Below are 24,623 nucleotides of genomic sequence, written 5' to 3'. Positions count from 1 at the left end.
ATAAACATAAATGGGGAGATTGATTAAACCACCTAAAACAGTGTTCCCAAACTGTGGCCCTCCAGATGTTGCAAAACTTCAACTCCGTTGGCTGTCTGGGCATGCTGGGAGCTGAAGTTTTGTAAAATCTGGCGGGCCACAGTTTGAGACCATTGGTCTAAATGAAAACGTCTTTGTTGCCTATAGCAACCAATCACTGCACAGCTTTCATTTCCAATTCTGCTGTTGAAAAACGAAAGCTGTGCTGTGATTGGTTGCTATGGGCAACAAGCCACTGGAATCCCCGCGATCTTCGAGCCGGCAGCCCTGCCTTCTGTGCATTTATCTGACAGAAGAGGAGAACAAGGAGCAGGCTGTGGAGCTACAGGGTGATGAGCAAGAGGGTGATGAGGAAGACGAGACAGAGGACACAGACACACCGTGGCCATTTGGTCTCCTCATGCTGCTGGCACATTAATAAAAAAAAATTATGTTAATCTATTAGAAATCTTCAATTTAAATTTAATTCGATTATGAGGCCCTATGGTCTTGTCAGGCTGTTGCCACCTCCAAGCTGGGTTGTTCTGCCACTTTATGGTCTCCTCTTGCTGCTGCCAATTCCAGGCTGTGTCATTCAGCCACATCATGGTCTCCTCATGCTGCTGCCACCTCCAGGCTGTGTCATTGTGCCACCATATGGTCTCCTCATGCTGTTGGCACCTTAAATTAAACTTTTAAAATTTTAATCTATCTAAAATCTTCAATTAAAATTTTACAAAATATCTTTAATCTTTTCTACTGTGAGGCCCTATGGTCTCGTTGGGCTGCTGCCACCTCTAGGCTCTGTTATTGTGCCACCCTGCGACTCCTTGTTAGATTGGGTTTTGTGGCCATACAGTATTAGTTCAAAGTAAATGCTTCGAGCACCCGGGACATTAAACTTGTGAATCTAATCAAAATCTTAAATTTAAATAAAAAAAAAACAATGTAATCTTTTTAAGACTGAGGCCCTATGGTCATCGACTCATATATTACCTGTGGAATTACCACAAAAATCCAATGAAACAGGTTGGAGCGATAACAATGACCCATAACTGATTAAATGACACATTCGCAGTTCCGCTGAAAGACAGGGGCTGGAACGGGTGTTAGCTCGCCTCACGACGGACCGCCAGCTCGATGCTTACCAGAATGGGTCCTTAAAAAATTATTTTTAAAAATGTAAATAAATTCAAATTAAATTAAATTAAAATTACATTAAAATATTTCTTTAATCTCTGCAATTGTGACATCATATGGTCTCCCGACCCTACTGCCACATCCAGACGCTCTGTGTCAGTGATTCTAATAGCGATGCCTGTAATCTGCATGTCATACTGAATGACAGTATTATTTCACTAACCCAGCACACTCCCTATGCGTGTTACAACAAGGCAAAGTGTTCTACACCCCTATTGTGGCTCTTTGTAAGCCAGAAATAGATGTTTTTAATAGCAATTCGCCACAAATAAATTCGGACTGAAAACATTTTGGGGCGAAAATTCCGCGAATCGGCCGAATCAAATTTTTAAAAAATTCGCTCATCTCTAGTCACAACCTTGGCCGCCCAAAACCAGTGTTCTGAACATTCATGATCAGACATTTATCTCCTATCCATTGGATGGGGATAAGATGTCTAGGGGTGGAGTAGCCCTTTAACTAAATTAATAATGTCCCAGATGGCAGTAGAGAGCTGTGTGTGAATGTAAGTAAAAGTAAATGCATGTAAGAAAATTGACTTAAAGAAAATATTTCATGAAAAAAAAACTTCTCCTAGCCACAGGATAGGGAATAAGTTTTAGATTGCGGGGGGTCCGAGTGCTGGGACACCCTGCGATCTCCTGTACCCCATCACGCCCCCTCCATATATCTCTATGGGAGAGACGAAGGTAGCTGAATGGAGGAGATCGCTGGGGCCCCAGCACTCAGACCCCCCATGATCTAAAACGTATCCCCTATCCTGCAGATAAGGGATACGTTTTTTTCCCCATGAGACTACTACTTCAATTCCTTTCCTTTACACAGTTATATGGTTGCATATTTTGACTGCTTGGAACCACCACAAGGGGAAGCACACTGCACGCATGTTGACGGTAAAAATATGTTTAAAAAGCTCCCCCTAGTGCCAGCTGCAATGCTGTTCTACCAGAAGTTCAACAAATTCCCCCTTTTTCAGTACTCTCAGACAGACCAGAAGAATAGGCAAGGATGCTGTTGATATGCAGTGTCCCACTGTTTGTTTATGTGAGATGGGAATGTTGGTTGTCATACATTTTCTGAATTACCGCTCCAATTTGATGGTGCAGCACTATTATATGTTGTTTGTGCATAACAATCTTGCTTTTTTCAGTTTTTATGTAATTGCACTATGTTATTTTGTTGTCTACCATTGTGCTGGCTGTGAGAGAGGGAGCCCATTTACTAATAGAACCTTACATTATATTACAGAAAATGCCTGTTAATGGGCGGTGCTTGCTCTAGCCATCCAACTTCCAAAGGGCTGGAGCATAGACCGATCTGGGACCCCAGACACTACCTTGTGTCCAGAGGCGTAGCATGTACAGTGGTCCCTCAAGTTACAATATTAATTGGTTCTGGGACGACCATTGTATGTTGAAACCATTGTATGTTGAGACCAGAACTCTATGGAAACCTGGTAATTGGTTCTAAAGGCACCAAAAGGTCATTCAAAAATAGGAAAATGTGATGATTAGAGAAAAATAAGTAGATAACTAATATAGATAAAGCAAATTCTTACATATAAAAGTAAGAAAGATCTGCTGGAAGCTGTAATCACTGTCTATGTCAGTGTTTCCCAAGCAGGGAGCCTCCAGCTGTTGCAACACTACAACTCCCAGCATGCCCGGACAGCCTTTCAGGGCATGCTGGGAGTTGTAGTGTTGCAACAGCTGGGGGCACCCTGCTTGGGAAACACTGGTCTATGTAGAGGACAGAAGCTTCTTCAGGGTCCTGTACAGTACAGGCAATGTCCTAAAAAAGTAACATGGAGTCGCCCTCACCTGGTGTCCAAAGGAGCAGCTAACCCTGGTACAGGTACAGAGTACAGAACATGTAATACCTCCCTGTACTGTAGGGGGCGCTACCAGACACCAGTCAGTGCATGCACTTCAGTAATATAGGTAAAGAGTACAGAACATGTAATACCTCCTTGTACTGTAGGGGGCACTACCAGACACCAATGCATACACTTCAGTAATACAGGTAAAGTGTACAGAACATGTAATACCTCCCTGTACTGTAGGGGGCGCTACCAGACACCAGTCAGTGCATACACTTCAGTAATACAGGTGTTTTACCAGTGAATGCCCATTCTGATTGGTCGGTTCTTCCGGCCATTGACATGTATCACAGATCTGGACTGTCTGTAGCATTGTATGTTGAGTCTGGTTTCAACTTATGATGGTCCAGATAAGACCATTGTATGTTGAAACTATTGTATGTTGAGGCCATTGTAAGTTGAGGGATCACTGTAGCTTCGGGGCCCCGATGCAAAATCTGCAACAGGGCCCCATAAGCCAATTATTGTACTGCTCTTTTATGGGGCAGATGTGCTTTGGGGCCCTCTTAGGCACCAGGGCCCCGGTGCGACTGCTACCTCTATAGCTACGCCCCTGCTAGTGTCTCTTAGTCATTTTCCTGCTCCAGTCATTGTTACATCTACTATAACTGTGCCACCGTACACTGAATGATTTATTAATACAGTTGAGAGAACAAGTATTTGATACACTGCAGATTTTGCTACTTACAAAGCATGTAAAGGTCTGTAATTTTTATAATAGGTACTCCTCAACCGTGACAGACAGAATCTACAACAAAAAACCAGAAGATCACATTGCATGCTTTTCACTAAATTAATTTGCATTTTATTGCATGACATAAGTATTTGATCACCTACCAACCAGTAAGAATTCCAGCTCCCACAGACCTGTTATTTTTTTCTTTAAGAAGCCCCCCTGTTCTCCACTCATTACCTGCACCTGTTTGAACTTGCTACCTGTATGAAAGACACCTGTCCACACACTTAATCGAACAGACTCCAACCTCTTCACAATGGCCAAGACCAGAGAGATGTGTAAGGGCATCCGGGATAAAATAGTTGACCTGTACAAGGCTGGGATGGGCTACAGGACAATAGGCAAGCAGCTTGGTGAGAAGACTGTTAGCGCAATTATTAGAAAATGGAAGTAGTTCAAGATCACGGTCAATCTCCCTCCATCTGGGGCTACATGCAAGATTTCACCTCGTAGGGCATGAATGAAAATGAGAAAGGTAAGGGATTAGCCCAGAATTACAGGTGAATGACCAGAAGAGTGCTGGGATCACAGTCTCCAAGAAAACCATTAGTAACACACTACGCCATCAAGGATTAAAATCCTACAGCACATGCAAGGTCCTCTGCTGAAGCCAGCGCATGTCCAGGCCCGTCTGAAGTTTGCCAATGACCATCTGGATGATCAAGAAGAGGAATGGGAGAAGGTCATGTGGTCCGATGAGACAAAAATAGAGCTTTTTGGTCTAAACTCCATTCACCATGTTGGGAGGAAGATAAAGCACAACCCGAAGAACACCATCCCATCTGTAAAGCATGGAGGTGGAAACATCATTCTTTAGGGCTGCTTTTCTGCAAAGAGGACAGGACGACTGCACCATATTGAGGGGAGGATGGATGGGGCCATGTATCGCGAGAACTTGTCCAACAACCTCCTTTGGGTCGTGGATGGGTCTTCCAGCATGACAACGACCATAAACACACAGCCAGGGCAACTAAGGAGTGGCTCCGTAAGAAGCATCTCAAGGTCTTGGAGTGGCCTAGCCAGTCTCCAGACCTGAACCCAATAGAAAATCTTTGGTGGGAGCTGAAAGTCCATATTGCCCAGCGACAGCCCCAAAACCTGAAGGATCTGGAGAAGGACTGTATGGAGGAGTGCGCCAAAATCCCTGCTGCAGTGTGTGCAAACCTGGTCAAGAACTACATGAAACATGTAATCTCTGTGTTATGCCTAGCGCTCCGGGTCCCCGCTCCTCCCCGGAGCGCGTACGGCGTCTCTCTCTCCGCAGCGCCCCGGTCGGTCCCGCTGACCGGGAGCGCTGCACTGTCATGGCCGTCGGGGATGCGATTCGCACAGCGGGACGCGCCCGCTCGCGAATCGCATCCCAGGTCACTTACCCGTTCCCGTCCCCTGCTGTCATGTGCTGGCGCGCGCGGCTCCGCTCTCTAGGGCGCGCGCGCGCCAGCTCCCTGAGACTTAAAGGGCCAGTGCACCAATGATTGGTGCCTGGCCCAATTAGCTTAATTGGCTTCCACCTGGTCCCTGACTATATCTGACCTCCTCCCATGCACTCCCTTGCCGGATCTTGTTGCCCTTGTGCCTAGTGAAAGCGTTTTGTGTGTCCAAAGCCTGTGTACCAGAACTTCTGCTATCCACCCTGACTACGAACCTTGCTGCCTGCCCCGACCTTCTGCTACGTCCGACCTTGCTTCTGTCTACTCCCTTGTACCGCGCCTATCTTCAGCAGCCAGAGAGGTTGAGCCGTTGCTAGTGGATACGACCTGGTCACTACCGCCGCAGCAAGACCATCCCGCTTTGCGGCGGGCTCTGGTGAAAACCAGTAGTGACTTAGAACCGGTCCACTAGCACGGTCCACGCCAATCCCTCTCTGGCACAGAGGATCCACCTCCTGCCAGCCGGCATCGTGACACTCTGTAATTGCAAACAAATGTTTCTGTAGCAAATATTAAGTTATGCTTTTCTAATGAATCAGATACTTAGGTCATGCAATAAAATGCAAATTATTTTTTTGTTAAATCATACATGTGATTTTCTGGATTTTTTTTATAGAGTTTGTCTCTCGCAGTTGAAGAGTTCCTATGATAAAAATTACAGACCTCTACATGCTTTGTAAGTAGGAAAACCGCAAAATCGGCAGTGTATGAAATACATGTTGTCACGATTCGGCTGGCAGGAGGTGGATCCTCTGTGCCAGAGAGGGATTGGCGTGGACCGTGCTGGTGGACCGGTTCTAAGTTGCTACTGGTATTCACCAGAGCCCGCCGCAAAGCGGGATGGTCTTGCAGCGGCGGTAGCAACCAGGTCGTATCCACCAGCAACGGCTCAACCTCTCTGACTGCTGAAGATAGGCGCGGTACAAGGGAGTAGACAAGAGCAAGGTCGGACGTAGCAGAAGGTCAGGGCAGGCAGCAAGGATCGTAGTCAGGGGCAACGGCAGGAGGTCTGGAACACAGGCTAGGAACACACAAGGGAACGCTTTCACTGGCACAATGGCAACAAGATCCGGCGAGGGAGTGCAGGGGAAGTGAGGTATAAGTAGGGAGTGCACAGGTGAGAATACTGATCAGGCCTCCTGCGCCAATCAGTGGCGCAGCGGCCCTTTAAATGGCAGAGACCCGGCGTGCGCGCGCCCGCATCGCGAATCGCATCCCGGCTGGGAGTAATATCGCAGCGCACCCGGTCAGCAGGTCTGACCGGGGCGCTGCGAATGAGAGAACGCTGCGAGCGCTCCGGGGAGGAGCGGGGACCCGGAGCGCTCGGCGTAACAGTACCCCCCCCCTTGGGTCTCCCCCTCTTTTTGGAGCCTGAGAACCTGAGGATAAGACTTTTGTCCAGGATGTTGTCCTCAGGTTCCCAGGATCTCTCCTCAGGGCCGCAATTCTCCCAGTCGACCAAGAAGAATCTTTTACCTCTGACCGTCTTGGATGCTAGAATCTCCTTCACTGAAAAGACGTCAGAAGATCCGGAAACTGGAGTGGGAGAATCAACTTTGGGAGAGAAGCGGTTAAGGATGAGTGGTTTAAGGAGAGAGACATGGAAGGCATTGGGAATACGGAGAGAAGGAGGAAGAAGGAGTTTGTAAGAGACAGGGTTGATCTGGCACTTGATTTTGAAAGGACCAAGATAGCGTGGTCCCAGTTTATAACTGGGGACACGAAAGCGGACATATTTAGCGGAGAGCCATACCTTGTCTCCGGGAGCAAAAATGGGGGGAGTTCTTCTTTTTTTATCAGCAAATCTTTTCATCCGGGATGAAGCCTGTAAAAGAGAATTTTGGGTCTCTTTCCATATGGTGGAAAGATCACGAGTCACTTCATCCACAGCGGGCAAACCAGAGGGCAAGGGAGTAGGGAGGGGGGGAAGAGGGTGACGGCCGTACACCACGAAAAATGGGGACTTAGCAGAAGATTCGGAGATTCTGAAGTTGTATGAGAATTCGGCCCATGGTAGAAGATCTGCCCAGTCATCCTGGCGGGAGGAAACAAAATGCCGTAAATAGTCACCCAGGACCTGATTAACTCTTTCTACTTGCCCATTGGATTGGGGATGATAAGAAGAAGAGAAGTTTAATTTGATCTTGAGCTGTTTACAGAGGGCCCTCCAGAATTTAGACACGAATTGGACGCCTCTATCTGAGACGATATGTGTGGGCAAACCGTGAAGGCGAAAACTGTGTACAAAAAATTGCTTTGCCAACTGAGGCGCTGAAGGAAGACCAGGAAGAGGAATAAAATGTGCCATCTTGGAAAATCGATCAACGACCACCCAAACAACTGTGTTGCCACGGGATGAGGGCAAGTCCGTAATAAAGTCCATACCAATCTGTGACCAAGGCTGTTCAGGAACAGGCAGAGGATGAAGGAGACCAGCAGGCTTCTGGCGAGGAGTCTTATCCCGGGCACAGACCGTACAGGCCCGCACGAAATCAATAACATCAGTCTCCAGAGTCGGCCACCAATAAAATCGAGAGATGAGTTGCAAGGATTTTTTGATGCCCACATGGCCTGCAAGGTGGGAGGAGTGTCCCCATTTGAGAATCCCGAGACGCTGGCGTGGAGAAACGAAGGTCTTCCCTGGAGGAGTTTGCCTGATGGAAGCTGGAGAAGTGGAGATCAGACAGTCCGGAGGAATGATGTGTTGCGGAGAGACCTCTACTTCAGAGGCATCAGAAGAACGAGAGAGGGCATCGGCCCTAATGTTCTTGTCAGCAGGGCGAAAATGGATTTCAAAGTTAAAACGGGCAAAGAACAACGACCACCTAGCCTGGCGAGGGTTCAGTCGTTGGGCAGACTGGAGATAGGAGAGATTCTTGTGATCAGTGTATATGATAACTGGAAATTTTGATCCCTCCAGCAGGTGCCTCCATTCCTCAAGCGCCAATTTAATGGCCAGTAGTTCTCGATCCCCGATGGAATAGTTTCTCTCTGCCGGGGAGAAGGTCCTAGAAAAAAAACCACAAGTAACAGCATGCCCGGAAGAATTTTTTTGTAGAAGGACAGCTCCAGCTCCCACTGAGGAGGCATCTACCTCCAATAGGAAGGGTTTAGATGGGTCAGGTCTGGAGAGCACGGGAGCAGAAGAAAAGGCAGACTTGAGATGTTTAAATGCGTCTTCCGCTTGGGGGAACCAGGACTTGGGATTGGCATTTTTCTTGGTTAAAGCCACGATAGGAGCCACAATAGTGGAAAAGTGTGGAATAAACTGTCTGTAATAATTGGCGAACCCCAAAAAACGTTGGATAGCACGGAGTCCGGAGGGGCGTGGCCAATCTAAGACGGCAGAGAGTTTATCTGGGTCCATTTGTAGTCCCTGGCCAGAGACCAAGTATCCTAGGAAAGGAAGAGATTGACATTCAAAGAGACATTTCTCCATTTTGGCATAAAGTTGACATGCTGGCGGTGTTCTTCTAAGTTGGCAGAAAAAATCAGAATATCGCCCAGATAAACCACAACACAGGAATATAGGAGATCACGAAAAATGTCATTAACAAAGTCTTGGAAGACGGCAGGGGCGTTGCACAGGCCAAAGGGCATGACCAGATACTCAAAGTGTCCATCTCTGGTGTTAAATGCAGTCTTCCATTCGTCCCCCTCCCTGATGTGGATGAGATTATAAGCACCTCTTAAGTCCAGTTTGGTAAAGATGTGGGCACCTTGTAAGCGATCAAAGAGTTCCGAGATAAGAGGTAAGGGGTAGCGGTTTTTTACCGTGATTTTATTAAGTCCGCGGTAATCAATACAAGGACGTAGGGAGCCATCTTTTTTGGACACAAAAAAAAATCCAGCTCCGGCAGGAGAGGAGGACTTGCGGATAAACCCCTTTTTTAAATTCTCCTGGATGTACTCCGACATGGCAAGAGTCTCAGGAGCAGACAGAGGATAGATTCTGCCCCGGGGTGGGGTAGTACCCGGGAGGAGGTCAATAGGACAGTCATAAGGCCTGTGAGGAGGCAAAGTCTCAGCTTGCTTTTTGCAAAAAACGTCAGAATAGTCCATATAAGCCTTAGGAACACTGGATACAGGGGGAACCACAGGGTCACGGCAAGGAGTACTGGGAACCGATTGAAGACAGTCCTTGTGACAAGAAGTACCCCAGTTCTTGATTTCTCCTGTGGACCAATCAAGGGTTGGGGAATGGCGTTGAAGCCACGGTAATCCAAGAAGAATTTCAGAAGTGCAGTTGGAGAGGACCAAAAATGTTTTCGTGATGAGGTCCGATGCACATTAGGAGAGGTTCTGTGCGGTAACGCACGGTACAGTCCAATCTTTCATTGTTAACAGAATTGATGTAGAGGGGTCTGGCGAGACTGGTCACCGGGATGTTGAACCTGTTGATGAGGGAGGCCAAAATAAAATTTCCTGCAGATCCGGAATCCAAGAAGGCCATAGCAGAGATGGAGAAGGTAGAGGAAGATATCCGCACAGGCACAGTAAGGCGTGGAGAAGCAGAGTAGACATCAAGAACTGTCTCATCTTTGTGCGGAGTCAGCATACGTCTTTCCAGGCGGGGAGGACGGATAGGACAATCTTTCAAGAAGTGTTCGGTACCGGCACAGTACAGGCATAGGTTCTCCATGCGGCGTTGTGTCCTCTCTTGAGGTGTCAAGCGAGACCGGTCAACTTGCATAGCCTCCACGGCGGGAGGCACAGGAACGGATTGCAGAGGACCAGAGGAGAGAGGAGCCGGGGAGAGAAACCGCCTCGTGCGAACAAAGTCCATATCCTGGCGGAGCTCCTGACGCCTTTCGGAAAAACGCATGTCAATGCGGGTGGCCAGATGAATAAGTTCATGCAGGTTAGCAGGAATTTCTCGTGCGGCCAGCACATCTTTAATGTTGCTGGATAGGCCTTTTTTAAAGGTCGCGCAGAGGGCCTCATTATTCCAGGATAATTCGGAGGCAAGAGTACGGAATTGGATGGCGTACTCGCCAACAGAAGAATTACCCTGGACCAGGTTCAGTAGGGCAGTCTCAGCAGAAGAGGCTCGGACAGGTTCCTCAAAGACACTTCGGATCTCCGTGAAGAAGGAGTGTACAGAGGCAGTGACAGGGTCATTGCGGTCCCAGAGCGGTGTGGCCCATGACAGAGCTTTCCCAGACAGAAGGCTGACTACAAAAGCCACCTTAGACCTTTCAGTTGGAAACTGGTCCGACATCATCTCCAAGTGCAGGGAACATTGCGAAAGAAAGCCACGGCAAAACTTAGAGTCCCCATCAAATTTATCCGGCAAGGATAATCGTAAGCCGGAATTGGCCACTCGCTGCGGAGGAGGTGCAGGAGCTGGCGGAGGAGATTGTTGCTGGAGCTGTGGTAATAGCTGCTGTAGCATCACGGTCAGTTGAGACAGCTGGTGACCTTGTTGCGCTATCTGTTGCGACTGCTGGGCGACCACCGTGGTGAGGTCGGCGACAACTGGCAGTGGGACTTCAGCGGGATCCATGGCCGGATCTACTGTCACGATTCGGCTGGCAGGAGGTGGATCCTCTGTGCCAGAGAGGGATTGGCGTGGACCGTGCTGGTGGACCGGTTCTAAGTTGCTACTGGTATTCACCAGAGCCCGCCGCAAAGCGGGATGGTCTTGCAGCGGCGGTAGCAACCAGGTCGTATCCACCAGCAACGGCTCAACCTCTCTGACTGCTGAAGATAGGCACGGTACAAGGGAGTAGACAAGAGCAAGGTCGGACGTAGCAGAAGGTCAGGGCAGGCAGCAAGGATCGTAGTCAGGGGCAACGGCAGGAGGTCTGGAACACAGGCTAGGAACACACAAGGAAACGCTTTCACTGGCACAATGGCAACAAGATCCGGCGAGGGAGTGCAGGGGAAGTGAGGTATAAGTAGGGAGTGCACAGGTGAGAATACTGATTAGGCCTGCTGCGCCAATCAGTGGCGCAGCGGCCCTTTAAATGGCAGAGACTCGGCGCGCGCGCGCCCTAAGGAGCGGGGCCGCGCGCGCCGGGACAACACAGACGGGGAACAGGTCAGGTACGGGAGCCGAGATGCGCATCGCGAGCGGGCGCGTCCCGCATCGCGAATCGCATCCCGGCTGGGAGTAATATCGCAGCGCACCCGGTCAGCAGGTCTGACCGGGGCGCTGCGAATGAGAGAACGCTGCGAGCGCTCCGGGGAGGAGCGGGGACCCGGAGCGCTCAGCGTAACACATGTGGTGCCTTGTGGGGGTGTATGTATGGCAGTTGGGGTGTATTACGGTTATAATTAACTCTTGTCAGTCGTGATGCCAGGGTGAGGGTTAAATGCTGTATGGCTTGGCCTATCACCACCCTTCCCATGAGCGATAGGTAGATGCAGAATAAAGTATTGTCCAAAACCAGAGCTTTGCTGAAAACTTGCGTAAACGTTACTGAGGATTTTCTGTAACATGCGAACATAAGCAACAGTCTTTGTAACAGAGTCTATGAACCGCTCAGCTTAGATTGACAATTGGTAAGTTGAGTAAGTTCCTCAGCTTGTAGGGATTTAGTATGTGCAGATCCGCTGGATTTAGGGTTATGTTTAGGTCTAGGGTCCTTGACGATATTTGCGGGGAAATTTAGAAGAACTCACTAACTGATTCAGCCGAGGCCGCAAGGCTTTGGCCTAGTAATTGTTGTTGAAAGTTGCGGAGGTCCTACCTCATTCAGTGACAGCAACCAAAGAGAGAGACTAATGGCCGCAGCTCCCTTATATGGGCAGGGGCTGGCCGTTTTAGGATTGGTCCACGCCATCTGTCAATCAGCTTTACAAGGCATTGTGGGTATCACATGTCCCATGAACCTCCAAAGGTCCTTTTTAACTACCATAGAGACTAGAGCACCGTCACGTGACCCGCAGGTCCTGCGACGCTAGCGCAAGGTAAGTACACTTTTAATATACATTTATCTGAATAATATATTAACTATTTAAGGTGTGACTAGGGGAGGACTAGACCTGAGGTCCCCAGAGTTCCTAGGAACTCTGACTTTGGGGACCCCTACCAAGGTACGGTATGTAATACGGTACCGGGACACCACATACATAACTGTGTCAAGTTGTGGCACTACTGTGCCCAGCCATCCCACATGCTCTGTTCCCTGCTGTACTCCCTCTGGATTGCTGCAGGCATTTGTCTCGCAGCATTTGTTGCCCATGTAAGAGACCAAGACAAGTCAGAAATGATTCATCAGAACATAGAAAGACTTCCCATAGGAGACTTACATCTCCACGCATGTTCTGCCCGTGCTGAGTTACTTATATGTTATATCATTCTTTGTTTCTATTACAGTGTAGGTGAGGAGCATTCCTTGTGTTACTCCTACATGGCGGTCAATAAGATAATCAATACTCTGCAGCTGAAATGTGCAGTTATCTGTGATGACGTTCGATATACTGTCATCGTACATGATACAAATTATTTCAGGAGGAACAAATACTTAAAATAAAATGTGAATGCTAACAGAAAAGACACCCAGCAAGTACAGTGGTCCCTCGACATACGATGTACTTAGGAATAACAAAATGCTATCATTTGATGAATTACAGTCAAACTACAAAATACCCGAATCCGATAAAAAATATTACAACATTCTACAGAAGCACTTGCAAAAATTCCCTGAATCCTATTCTACGCTCCCAAAAAGCCTCCATACTTGGTTCCTTGATCCTGTAAAGGAAAAAGAAAAAGGACTTAAAAACTTTTATTCCTATTTTAATGAAGACAAATGGTTAAACCAAAATTCGGGGATGGTACGATGGGAATCCGACTTGGGACAATCATTCTCTGAATCTAAATGGCTGAATACATCCTTAAAGATAAAAAAAAAAAAAAGCAACAGTATGTGCTAATTTATGGGAACATCATTGCAAGTTTGTCAATAGATGGTACTACACACCTAAAAAATTATCTTTGATTTTTCCTCACCTGTCGCCACTATGTTGGAGGGATTGTGGGGAACAAGGCTCCCTAAAACATATCTTCCTCACTTGCCCGGCCATACTTACCTTTGTTTCAGAAGTAAAAAGTAGGATTTGGAAATTGATCCCTCATTGCTCACAACCTAAAGATGAATGACTTCTATTACTTCTGGGTCTGGAAGATCTCCCAAAAAACATACAAACTCCGATTGTACACATATGTTTGTCATATAAAATGTTACTAGCCTCCAAATGGAAATCAAAAGAGATTCCACACATTAACGAATTCATAAATACACTGCTATCTCATTATAACTATGAGCTAATACTATGAGCCATTGGCTGTCCGGGCATGCTGGGTGTTGTAGTTTTGCAACATCTGGAGGTCCGCAGGTTGAAGACCACTGTTAGAGGAAGTTGTACTCACCTGTCCCCGCCGCTCCTGACCGTCACCGCTGCCCTGGATGTTGCCGTCCATCGCTGTTGCCGCGTCCCCGAGGTGTCCCCGACGCTCCGGCAAGGCCTCTGCTTCCCCGGCATCCTCGCTCTCCGTCGCCGCCATCACGTCGCTACGCACGCCGCTCCGCACGCCGCTCCTATTGGATGACAGAATGGCGTGCGCAGCGACGTGATGACGATGATGGAGAGCGCCGACGATGCAGGGGATCCCAAAGAGGACGCGCCGGAGCCCCGAGGACAGGTAAGTGATCGTCAGCGGACCACACGGTGCACCGTAAACGGCTATCCGGTGGCAGCTGAAGCGGTCTGCGCTGCCGGATAGCCGTTTATGCGATGGCCCCGACATACAAAAGCATCGTATGTTGATGCTGCCTCTGAGAGGCCATCGCATGTTGAAATGATCGTATGTCGGGGCCATCGTAGGTCGAGGGGGTCACTGTATAGAAATCATAAACATACAGTTCATAAAATTATATAGCTAGTGATGTGGTGTTAGTTAAATACCCACAATAAAAAATGAATTAGTTAAAGTGCATCGTGCTAAAAAAAAATAAAAAATAAAAGTCTTGAGTGATGTTAGCAGATCGCATGAAGGCGCAACATCCCCATTGGGACTGGATGTACTGGTGTGAACAAGTAATGAAGGATCGCTTAAATACAAACAAGTATGTGAAAAGTGTGTGTAAGGGGAAAGTGACCCGTATGATGCTGTGAAAAGAAAAGTAAGATGAGTAAGATATAAAATGCAAATGTATGAGGATAGAATATATGTGTCTAATTACAAGAATATGAGAAAAATGTGTGTGTGATACCGTAATATAAACTGTGTGAAATAAAGTGTATGGAAATCATACTATATATCTTGTAAAACACGACCCTTCAAACAGTCGTTCCACAATGCAGAACCAAACAGGCAGGTTCACAGTTCAATAGTAGAAGTTCACATACAGCAATAGGTTTGATTTGCAGCATACAGTAAAACAGAAACTTAAAGGGGTACTCCGGTGGAAAACTATTTCATTCATATCAGCTGGCTCCAGGAAGTTAAACAGATTTGTGAATTACTTCTGTGGTGATCCAGTACAGAATCTGTCATTCTGTACAACCGTCCTGTGTGGTGGCTTCTGTTTCAGTGTCCCTGGGTCCACATCCCTCCTAAGGACTACAAAGTACTATCAAATCTCATGTCATGTGTTGGTTAATCTCTTGAGGCCTTTGTCACTTTAAATTATGTTCTTAGTAACCCTGTTGTGAAGGGGAGGTACGCAAGGTGAACCAGGTGACTTGTTGGTGACCAATGGGACGTCTCTAAATTTCTCTCATATAGAGCTGTTAGGAACTAGCCTAGGCAGATCTAGCTGAGGTACAGTGAAGTGAGGAGCTGAGGAGTCTGTGTGATCCTGAAGGAGGCCTGAGGCCTAATCCAGCCAGCAAGCTTATACTGCAAGAAAACCCCTGCACCTACACCAGTGGGGATTCTAGTCCAGTCCAGTCTAAGCAAGTCACTCAAGTCAAGTCTGTTAACAAGCGTGGCTGCATCAGTCAAGTCAATAGCAACTATAAGTCCCAGCAAGCCGATAAGCTTCCTGAAGTTCACCCTGCATCTCCCCATTGCTGAACTGAGCTGTGAAGACTGTAACACCTTGCCTACCTCAGTAAAGCATACCAGTTAACCGTAACCTTGCGTCGGAGTGATTATTTGCCCCGTGCATGGCACAGGTGAAGCTGGTTTACCTGGGTGCTGTATAGGATAACCATGCCCTGGCATCGCGAAGAGGTTAATACACACATGACCTCCTCCGACACCTCACTTCTATTAAAAAAACGTAATCCTTCCAGTACTTATCAGCTGCTGTATGCTCCACAGGAAGTTCTTTTTTGAATTTATTTTCTGTCTGACCACAGTGCTCTCTGCTGACACCTCTGTCCATGTCAGGAACTGTCCAGAGTAGGAGCAAATCCCCATAGCAAACCTCTCCTGCTCTGGACAGTTCCTGACATGGACAGAGGTGTCAGAAGAGAGCACTGTGGTCAGACTGGAAAGAATGACACAACTTCCTCTGGAGCACACAACAGCTGATAAGTACTGGAAGGATTAAGATTTTCAAATAGAAGTAATTTACAAATCTGTTTAACTTTCTGGCACCAGTTGGTTTAAAAGCATTCGTGTTCCACCGGAGTACCCCTTTAACAGTTTCTTCATTACAGCAGTGTCCTTTTTCAGTGCTACAGCTGCTTTTACCACTTGGCAGTTTGGAGACATTAAAACAAAATAACTTGCATACTCACCCAAAAATTGGCCAATTCAATCCCAAAGATCAGTTTTTTGGGTGAAGTGTATCAGCAACTAATATTCCATGGACACGCTGGTTTCTCCAGAGCAATTCCTTTCTCCTGACCTAGTCTTTAGAACCTTACATTCCCAAAACCTGGACCCAAAACTCCAGTCTTATGTCACTGTGATACATACCACCCATCCACCGGATTACCAGCTGCTTGCTTACAACATACATATATACAGTATACATGTATATATATATATATATATATATATATATATATATATTTTACAATAAGGAAACCACATCAAGAATAGTGAAAGAACATAGGGGGAGATTTATCAAAACCTGTGGAGAGGCAACGTTGACCAGTTGCCCATAGCAACCAATCAGATTTCTTCTTTCATTTTTCACAGGCCTTGTTAAGAATGAAACAAGCGATCTGATTGGTTGCTATGGGCAACTGGTCAACGTTGCCTCTCCACAGGTTTTGATAAATCTCCCCCCATAGTGAATAAACATTCATTTTAAGACCCAAAAATCCTGGGACAAAATCTGTGAACATAAAAAAGCACAAAAGCAAAATGAAAGAAAATTTTTAAGGAAGACTATTTAGACCAGTGTTTCCCAATCGGTGTGCCTCCGGGTGTAGCAAAATTACAACTCTCAGCATGCCTGGACAGCCGACATGCTGGAAGTTGTAGTTTGCAACACCCGGAGGCACACTGTTTGAGAAACACTAATTAATTAAAGGGGTTGTGCGCTGCCCTGCAGTTCGGAGCTCCGCTCTCAGCGTGCGGAAGTTCATTACTCCGAACGCTGTGTGCGGGCTTCCGTGTTCGCAGCCGCTAGGCGTGACGTCACGCCCGGCCCCTTCGTGAGGTCTCACCCGCCCCCTCAACGAAAGTCTATGGGAAGGGGGCACGACCGCTGTCACGCCCCCTTCCCATAGACTTTGGTAGAGGGGGGCGGGGGTGACGTCACAAGGGGGCGGGCATGATGTCATGCCCAGCGGCTGCGAACACGGAAGCCCGCACACTGCGTTCGGAGTAATGAACTTCCAGACGCTGTGAGCAGAGCTCCGAACTGCAGGGCAGCACACAACCCCTTTAAGTAAATGAACAATAAGAAAATATCAGCGTAAAGGCGTCCGTAGCCTTCAAACAGAATTCTTTAACAAATCTTGTTACTGCAGAAAGCCGAAGGGAATTGAATGCGCATAATATTCCAGATTTATTTTTACCTCCTTAATCATCTTCAAAAGGTTTCTTCCTCTTTGCTATCAGCGGTGATACAAGGTAAGAGGCGAGAGCAGCTGCAATGCTTTTCTCAACAGGTTTTGGGGGGAAAAAAACATTTCTACTTAACCACTTATCGACACAAGGCATAAACATACGTCACGGTCCGGGTGTATGAAGCTTACAAGCTGAGCGCCCATCATACACGTTGAGTAACGGTCGCTATCAGCAGCCGAGACTCACCAGTAATCCCATCATCAGTGATCATGCTGTTGTCTGGAATTAACGCTTTATATGTTGCAGCATATAAAACCTAAAAGATCAACAATCAACCTTATAGGGGTACTCCAGTGGAAAACATTATTATTATTATTATTATTTTTTAAATCAACTTGTGCCAAAAAGTTAAACAGATTTGTAAATTCCTTCTAATTAAAAATCTTAATCCTTCCAGTACTTATCAGCTATTGTATGCTCCACAGGAAGTTGTGTAGTTCTTTTCTGTCTGACCACAGTGCTCTTTGCTGACACCTCTGTCCATGTCAAGAACTGTCCAGAGTAAATTCAAATCCCCTAGCAAACCTTTCCTGCTGCAGACAGTTCCTGAAATGGACAGAGGTGTCAGCAGAGAGCACTGTGGTCAGGCAGAAAAGAACTACACAACTTCCTGTGGAGCATACAGTAGCTGATAAGCACTGGAAAGGATTAAACTTTTTAAATAGAAGGAATTTTGGCACCAGTTGATATGAAAAAAATTGTTTTCCACCAGGCTGTTTAAGCAGATCTCTGATTACACTGATCGATGCTATACTATAGCACAACATTGTTCAGTGTAAGCAATCGAGTCATTGCTTGTAATAGTCCCCTATGGGGACTAAAAATTGTGGATAAAAGAACAAAAAAAGTGTTTATGAACGGGAATAAGCCTCTCCCCTAATAAAATTTCTAATTATCCCCCTGTTACGATTCGGCAGGCTGGAGGTGGATCCTCTGTGTCAGCGAGGGATTGGCGTGGACCGTACCGGAGGACCGATTCTAAATTGCTACTGGTATTGACCAGAGCCCGCCACAAAGCAGGATGGTCTTGCTGCGGCGGTAGCAACCAGGTCGTATCCACCGGTAACGGCTCAACCTCGCTGACTGCTGAGAAGGCGTGGGACAGAAGGACTAGGCAGAGGCGAGGTCAGACGTAGCAGAAGGTCGGGGCAGGCGGCAAGGTTCGTAGTCAAGGGTAACGGCAGAAGGTCTGGAACACAGGTAAGGCAATCACAGAAACGCTTTCACTGGCACAAGGCAACAAGATCTGGCAATGCAGGGAAGGGAAAGTGAGGTAATATAGGCCTGGAGCAGGTAGGAGCTAATTACACTGCTTGGGCCAGGCACCAATTAGCGGTGCACTGGACCTTTAAATCTTAGAGAGCTGGCGCACGCGCTCCCTAGAGAGCAGAGCCGCGCGCGCCAGGACGTGACAGCCGGGGACCGGGACAGGTAAGTAGATTGGGATGCGATCCACGAGCGGGCGCGTCCCGCTATGCGAATCGCATCCCCGCCAGCAGTGTCAGTGCAGCACTCCCGGTCAGCGGGTCTGACCGGGGCGCTGCAGAGAGGTGAACGCCGCGAGCGCTCCGGGGAGGAGCAGGGACCCGGAGCGCTCAGCGTAACACCCCCAGATAGGGGATAAGTTTGAGATCGCGGGGGGTCCGACCGCTGGGGCCCCCTGCGATCTCTCTGTACCCCCCGTACAGAGAGATCGCAGGGGGGCCCCAGCGGTCGGACCCCCCGCAATCGCGAACTTATCCCCTATCCTTAGGATAGGGGATAAGTTTTTCACCACTGGACTACCCGTTTAAAGCATATGCAAGACCTAGTGAGTAACATATAGAAGCATTATTTTTTCCTGTGATATGACAGGTACGCTTTAAAATGACAACAATACCCAGTTTAGATTGTTTTTTCTTTATTTTACTAGCCAGATAGCGGGTGTCGACCGCCGCACGAAGCGGCGGCCGACACGCCCCCTCAATACATCTCTATGGCAGATTGCCGAAGGCAGCGCTCCAGCTCTGCCATACAGTTGTATTGAGGGGGCGTGTCGGCCGCCGCTTCGTGCGGAGGTCAACACGCCCCCTTCCCACGGGCTACCGGGGCTCCGTACAGGAGATCGCAGGGGACCCCAGCGGTCGGACCCCCTGCGATCTGCAACTTATCCCCTATCCTTAGGATAGGGGATAAGTTGTTCACCACGGGTCACCACTGGACTACTCCTTTAAGTGTTTTTTTTATTGTGTCTAGTTTCTGTATTTGGCTCCAAATCCCTTTGTTCTGCTGCTCACTCATTCTGACATCCACTGCTCAGGAAGGGGCGTGTCCGAGGCAAGCACTGAGCCCGCCCTCACTCACCAAGCATTCACTTCCTCCCTGAGTCTGCTGTGCTGTGCTGTGTCTCTTCATCCAATCACTGCAGGCTGCTCTGTAACCCTCTCCTCTCTGTTTTCTCGTTCAATGTTTTTATTGAAGTTTTATCTTATAACACCAATACAGTACAGAACAATTAGCGCTGAACATAGCGCCAGATAACAAAAACAAACAAAAAGAAAAATAAAAACAATAAAGATTGTTTGATCTCTAGACATCTCAATAAAGTTCACAATTAAAGCCCGGAGATTCAACACTGTTGGTCTGCATTTCATTGCCTACCTTGTCAGGTGTTAAGCAAAAGAGTACATTATCCTTTTTTATCCAGTGTATGCTCTGGTCTGAAGTGCTCCATATATTGGGTAAGTTATATGCGGTAACATACCTCAGATACATCACCACTATGAAAACTTATGTGGGGAGAAAAGTTTTCCACACCTCTTTCAAAACAATTACCAGGGACAAGAGGGAGCGCTAGAGCGTTTAAATATCAACACATTGAGGAGAGGAGGACCAACTCCACCATCTATCTGCAAAAGAATGATACCTGCCCGATCCCAATGCTATTACTTTCTCAAACGAGTAAGTGGTATTCAATTTGCTAGTTACATGGGAAATGTTTGGGACATGCAAGGTTTTCCAACCACTCAAGAGCACAGTTTTGGCTACTATGCATATTATGCAATACAGGTCTCTAAAAGGGGGGGGGAGGGACATCTTCTAAATTTAAAAATAATACTTGTTGGGGGGACCAAGGCACCTGACACGGGAAAAGGGATTGTATTAATAGTTTTCAGGAAACTCAGAAGGTTTGTATTAAAGGGCAGTTCCACAAAATATTAAAAATGGTCCCCTTGTGTCCACACCCTCGCCAACATTTATCAGATGCTGTGGGATATGCTTTAGAAATTTTTTCTGGCGTGAAATACCATCTTAAAATAGTTTTGAAAGCGCTTTCCACATGGGATGAGCACTGGAAGGCCCTATGGATAGTTTTAAATGCCTTTTCCCAGGTACAAACCTCTATCCCACATCCCAGGTCCCTTTCCCAAAGCCTAAGAGGGTATTGCCTAGTGCATTTATCGGAACCTATTAATAGTCTATAAATTGGTTTCAAGCCTTTCTGAGTGCCAGATAAGTATATTTTAGTCAGGGGATCTATGCCTACAGAAGGTTTACTCAATGAATTAACCAGGTGTCGAATTTGCAGGTATTTGAAGAAATCCCTAGTAGAGATGGTAAATTTCCTGCGAATATCCCCAAATGACATTAGACTACCTTCTCTACATATGTGTTTCAAGCTACCCACTCCTAATTCTCTCCAATGTTTCAAATCCAGATCAGGGATGGTGGCCTGTAACAATGATAAGGAAAGGTCATCGATCCTTCCCCTTGATTGTGAACCTACGTGTTTCAAATAGAATTCCCAGGCTTGATAGGAAGCTTTCACAACAGGATTATGTGTTGGCGGAGGTGATAGATTCCATATAGGAATGTGCAGTACGTCATGTAGGGAGTAAGGGTAAACAGACTGTCTCTCTATTTGCGCCCAGGGGAAGGTACTATCATCTTTCCACCACTGCCTGAGGGCAGACACCAAGGTAGAGATATAATATCCCCTGATGTCCGGAGAACCCAGACCCCCTGCTAATTTATTTTTAATAAGTAGAGCTGGAGACAACCTTGGTTTCCCTCCTCCCCAAATCAATTTAGATAGAAGTCGTTGTGCAGCAACAAAAAAAGAATGTGGTACTGGTATCGGTAATGTACGGAAAACATATAAAAGCTTAGGCAGGAGTAGCATCTTGAATGCCGCCACTCTGCCTACCCACGATATTAAGTGCTTGGAGATAACATCAGCCTCAGTAGCCAGGGAAGACAAGAGAGGGATATAGTTAGCATTGTATAATGCAGATATGGGGTATGTAAGGTGAACTCCTAAATATTGGATATTAGATTTTCTCCAATCAAAATTATAAGTAGTCTGAAGGATGTGCGCCTCTTCAGGCAACAGATTTATAGATAAAGCCTGGGTCTTGGCACTATTTAAATGATAGTAGGACAATAAACCAAATTGCTCTCCACTCTGTTTTCATGCTGCAGTCTGATAGGACAGGAGTGAGCACAGAGGAGTGCTATGCTAGTCCCGTCCCCACTTCCTAGACTTTGTACCAGCCTGTGCCTCAGTTGGGATGAAGATAATGCTTAAGCCGGACAGGATTATGATCTGGATGGCATGGGGACCCCTAGTGGGATTTTTTTTTTTTAAGCCATAATTTTTTATAAAAAGGAGACACATTTTTTATAGAGATGAGCGAACTTACAGTAATTCGATTTGTCATGAACTTCTCGGCTCGGCAGTTGCTGACTTTATCCTGCATAAATTAGTTCAGCTTTCAGGTGCTCCGGTGGAGATGGGAGATAGTCTCCAGCCCACCGGAGCACCTGAAAGCTGAACTAATGTATGCAGGATAAAGTCAGCAACTGCCGAGCCGAGAAGTTTGTGACGAATCGAATCAATGTAACTTCGCTCATCTCTAATTTTTTATTAAGTATATTAGAAAGATTAATGTTAAGATGTACAACATATAAAAAGTTTTTGATATGACAGTGCTTATTTAACCATAAAGTGCACCCTACAAAATTGCCAAAATTATTTTTTTTCCATTTTTTTCCCATTTTGCCCCACAATTGTTTTTTTATTTTTTTGCTTTACCATAGATTTTATGATGATTGATAAGTGATGTTATAACAAACAACAATTGGTCCTGCATTGAAAAAAATTTGGTGAAAAATTGAATAAAGCTTTTTTTAAAGGCGAGGAGGAAAAAAATGAAAAAGTAAAAATAAAGAATGCCTGCGTCCTTAAAGGAGATTAGCAGTGTTAGACACTTATCCCCTATCCACAGGATAGAAGATAAGTGTCTGCTCAGGGGGGTCTGAACGCTGGGACCCCTGCGATCTCCTGTATGGGGCCCCAGCTCTGCTGCGGCCCTCACATGCAGGAGGCGTGTCAGCCGCAGCATGACGCCGTGGCCGACACCCCCCCTCCATGTATCTCTATGGGAGAGGCGTTTACAGAGGGGGCGTGTAGTCGAGTGAGGTCGAAGACACACGCATTAGCCGCACAAGGCCGCCGCAATGCCGGGTCCCCGTACAGGAGGTCGCGGGGGGTTCCAGTGGTTAGACCCCCCCCCCATGATCAAACACTTATCCCCTATCCTATGTATAGGGCATAAGTGTCTAACACTGCAAATCCTGTCTAGAGGACAAGTTGGCCAGTTGCCCATAGCAACCAATCAGATCGCTTCTTTCATTTTTAACAAGGCCTCTGCAAAATGAAAGCAGCGATCTGATTGGTTGCTATGGGCAACTGGGCAACTTTTCCTCTTGACAGGTTTTGATAAATCTCCCCCTATATTCTTAGACAGTCATCATGAATTTCGGAACGATTTGTTTTGAAGATTCATTCCTGGCAATAGGAAACTTGGTTCAATTAAATGACATTTCCATTGACTATGAATAGAATAGGTTTTTATACAAAGCAGAACTAGAAAGCCACAAACTGTACTAAAAGAACTAAACCTGTTTATTGCCAAACCTAATGAGCCGATCTTGTTTTATCAAAATGCGCCAAGCAACCGTATGAACTTTTTTTTTTTTTTTTAAATACATTTTGTAAGAACTTTATTTCATGTAGCGTCCTGCTGAGCCAAGAGCTATTGGAATAACATGCTGACCTTCTGGAAGAGGGACCTTTTTGTTTCTTCTATTTTCATGTTGCTGGCAAAAATATTACAAAGTCCGCTATACCGGCCAAAAAAAAAAGGAAAGAATAGTGATAATTAGCAGGCAAGTGGTTTTTCGAAAAATAATGAATTTCTTAAGAACTTTATAAAGGCCGATGAGCCAAAAAAAAAGTAGAAAAAGTGTGCTATTGCAGTAGACGTTTTTTATCCATTCCTTTTTTCAACACAGTGTTTCCCAACCAGTGCGCCTCCAGCTGTTGCAAATCTACAACTCCCAGCATGCCCGGGCATGCTTGGATTGCCCGTTCTGGCATGCTGGTAGTTGTAGTTTTGCAACAGCTGGAGGCGCACTGGTTGGGAATCACTGTTTTAACATGTAGCACGGTAAGCTACACTATTCACTATTCTCTACACTATTCTCTGTTGGAAAACTATGACTCCCAGCATGTCCGGACAGCCTTTGGCTGTCCGAGCATACTGGGAGTTGTAGTTTTGCAACAGCTGGAGGCACCCTGGTTGGGAAAAACTGTTTTAACATGTAGCACCATAAGCTACACTTTTTACTATTCTGTACACCATTCACTATTCTCTGTTGCAAAACTACAACTCTCAGCATTCCCGAACAGCCGAGGGCTGTCCAGGCATGCTGGGAGTTCTAGTTTTGCAACAGCTGGAGGCGCACTGGTTGGGAATCACTGTTTTAACATGTAGCTCGGTAAGCTACACTATTCACTATTCTCTACACTATTCTCTGTTGGAAAACTACGACTCCCAGCATGTCCGGACAGCCTTTGGCTGTCCGGACATACTGGGAGTTGTAGTTTTGCAACAGCTGGAGGCACCCTGGTTGGGAAAAACAGTTTTAACATGTAGCACCATAAGCTACACTATTCACTATTCTCTACACTATTCACTATTCTCTGTTGCAAAAGTTTTGCAACAGCTGGAGGCGCACTGGTTGGGAAACACTATTTTAACATGTAGCTGTAAACTACACTATTCACTGCTCCCATTCACAACAACGGAACTTATGTGAAATGCATAAAACAACCTGCTTGAAGGGGTACTCCGGTGAAAAACTATTATTATTATTATTTTTTTTTTATATCAACTGGTGCCAAAAAGTTAAGCAAATTTGTAAATGACTTCTATAAAAAAAAATCTTAATCCTTCCAGTACTTATCAGCTGCTGTATGCTTCACAGGAAGTTATTTTCTTTTTAAATGTCTTTTATGTCTGACCACAGTGCTCTCTGCTGACTCCTTTG

The 24,623-nt window shown here is 46.4% G+C and overlaps 1 protein-coding gene across 1 annotated transcript in view; it reads right to left on the bottom strand.

The window, feature by feature from the left end:
* LOC130284611 (glucagon receptor-like) overlaps positions 1-23,372 on the bottom strand; it is a 129,858-nt gene extending 106,486 nt beyond the window's left edge. Inside the window, exon 1 of the mRNA XM_056535111.1 lies at positions 23,348-23,372. The gene's annotated coding sequence lies outside the window, so the exon portion shown is untranslated. The remainder of the gene's footprint in view (positions 1-23,347) is intronic.
* Positions 23,373-24,623: the final 1,251 nt, after the last annotated feature.

Source organism: Hyla sarda, chromosome 8, assembly GCF_029499605.1.
Source record: "Hyla sarda isolate aHylSar1 chromosome 8, aHylSar1.hap1, whole genome shotgun sequence".
Taxonomy (NCBI): Eukaryota; Metazoa; Chordata; class Amphibia; order Anura; family Hylidae; genus Hyla; species Hyla sarda.
This window is presented reverse-complemented; position numbering and strand designations above follow the sequence as displayed.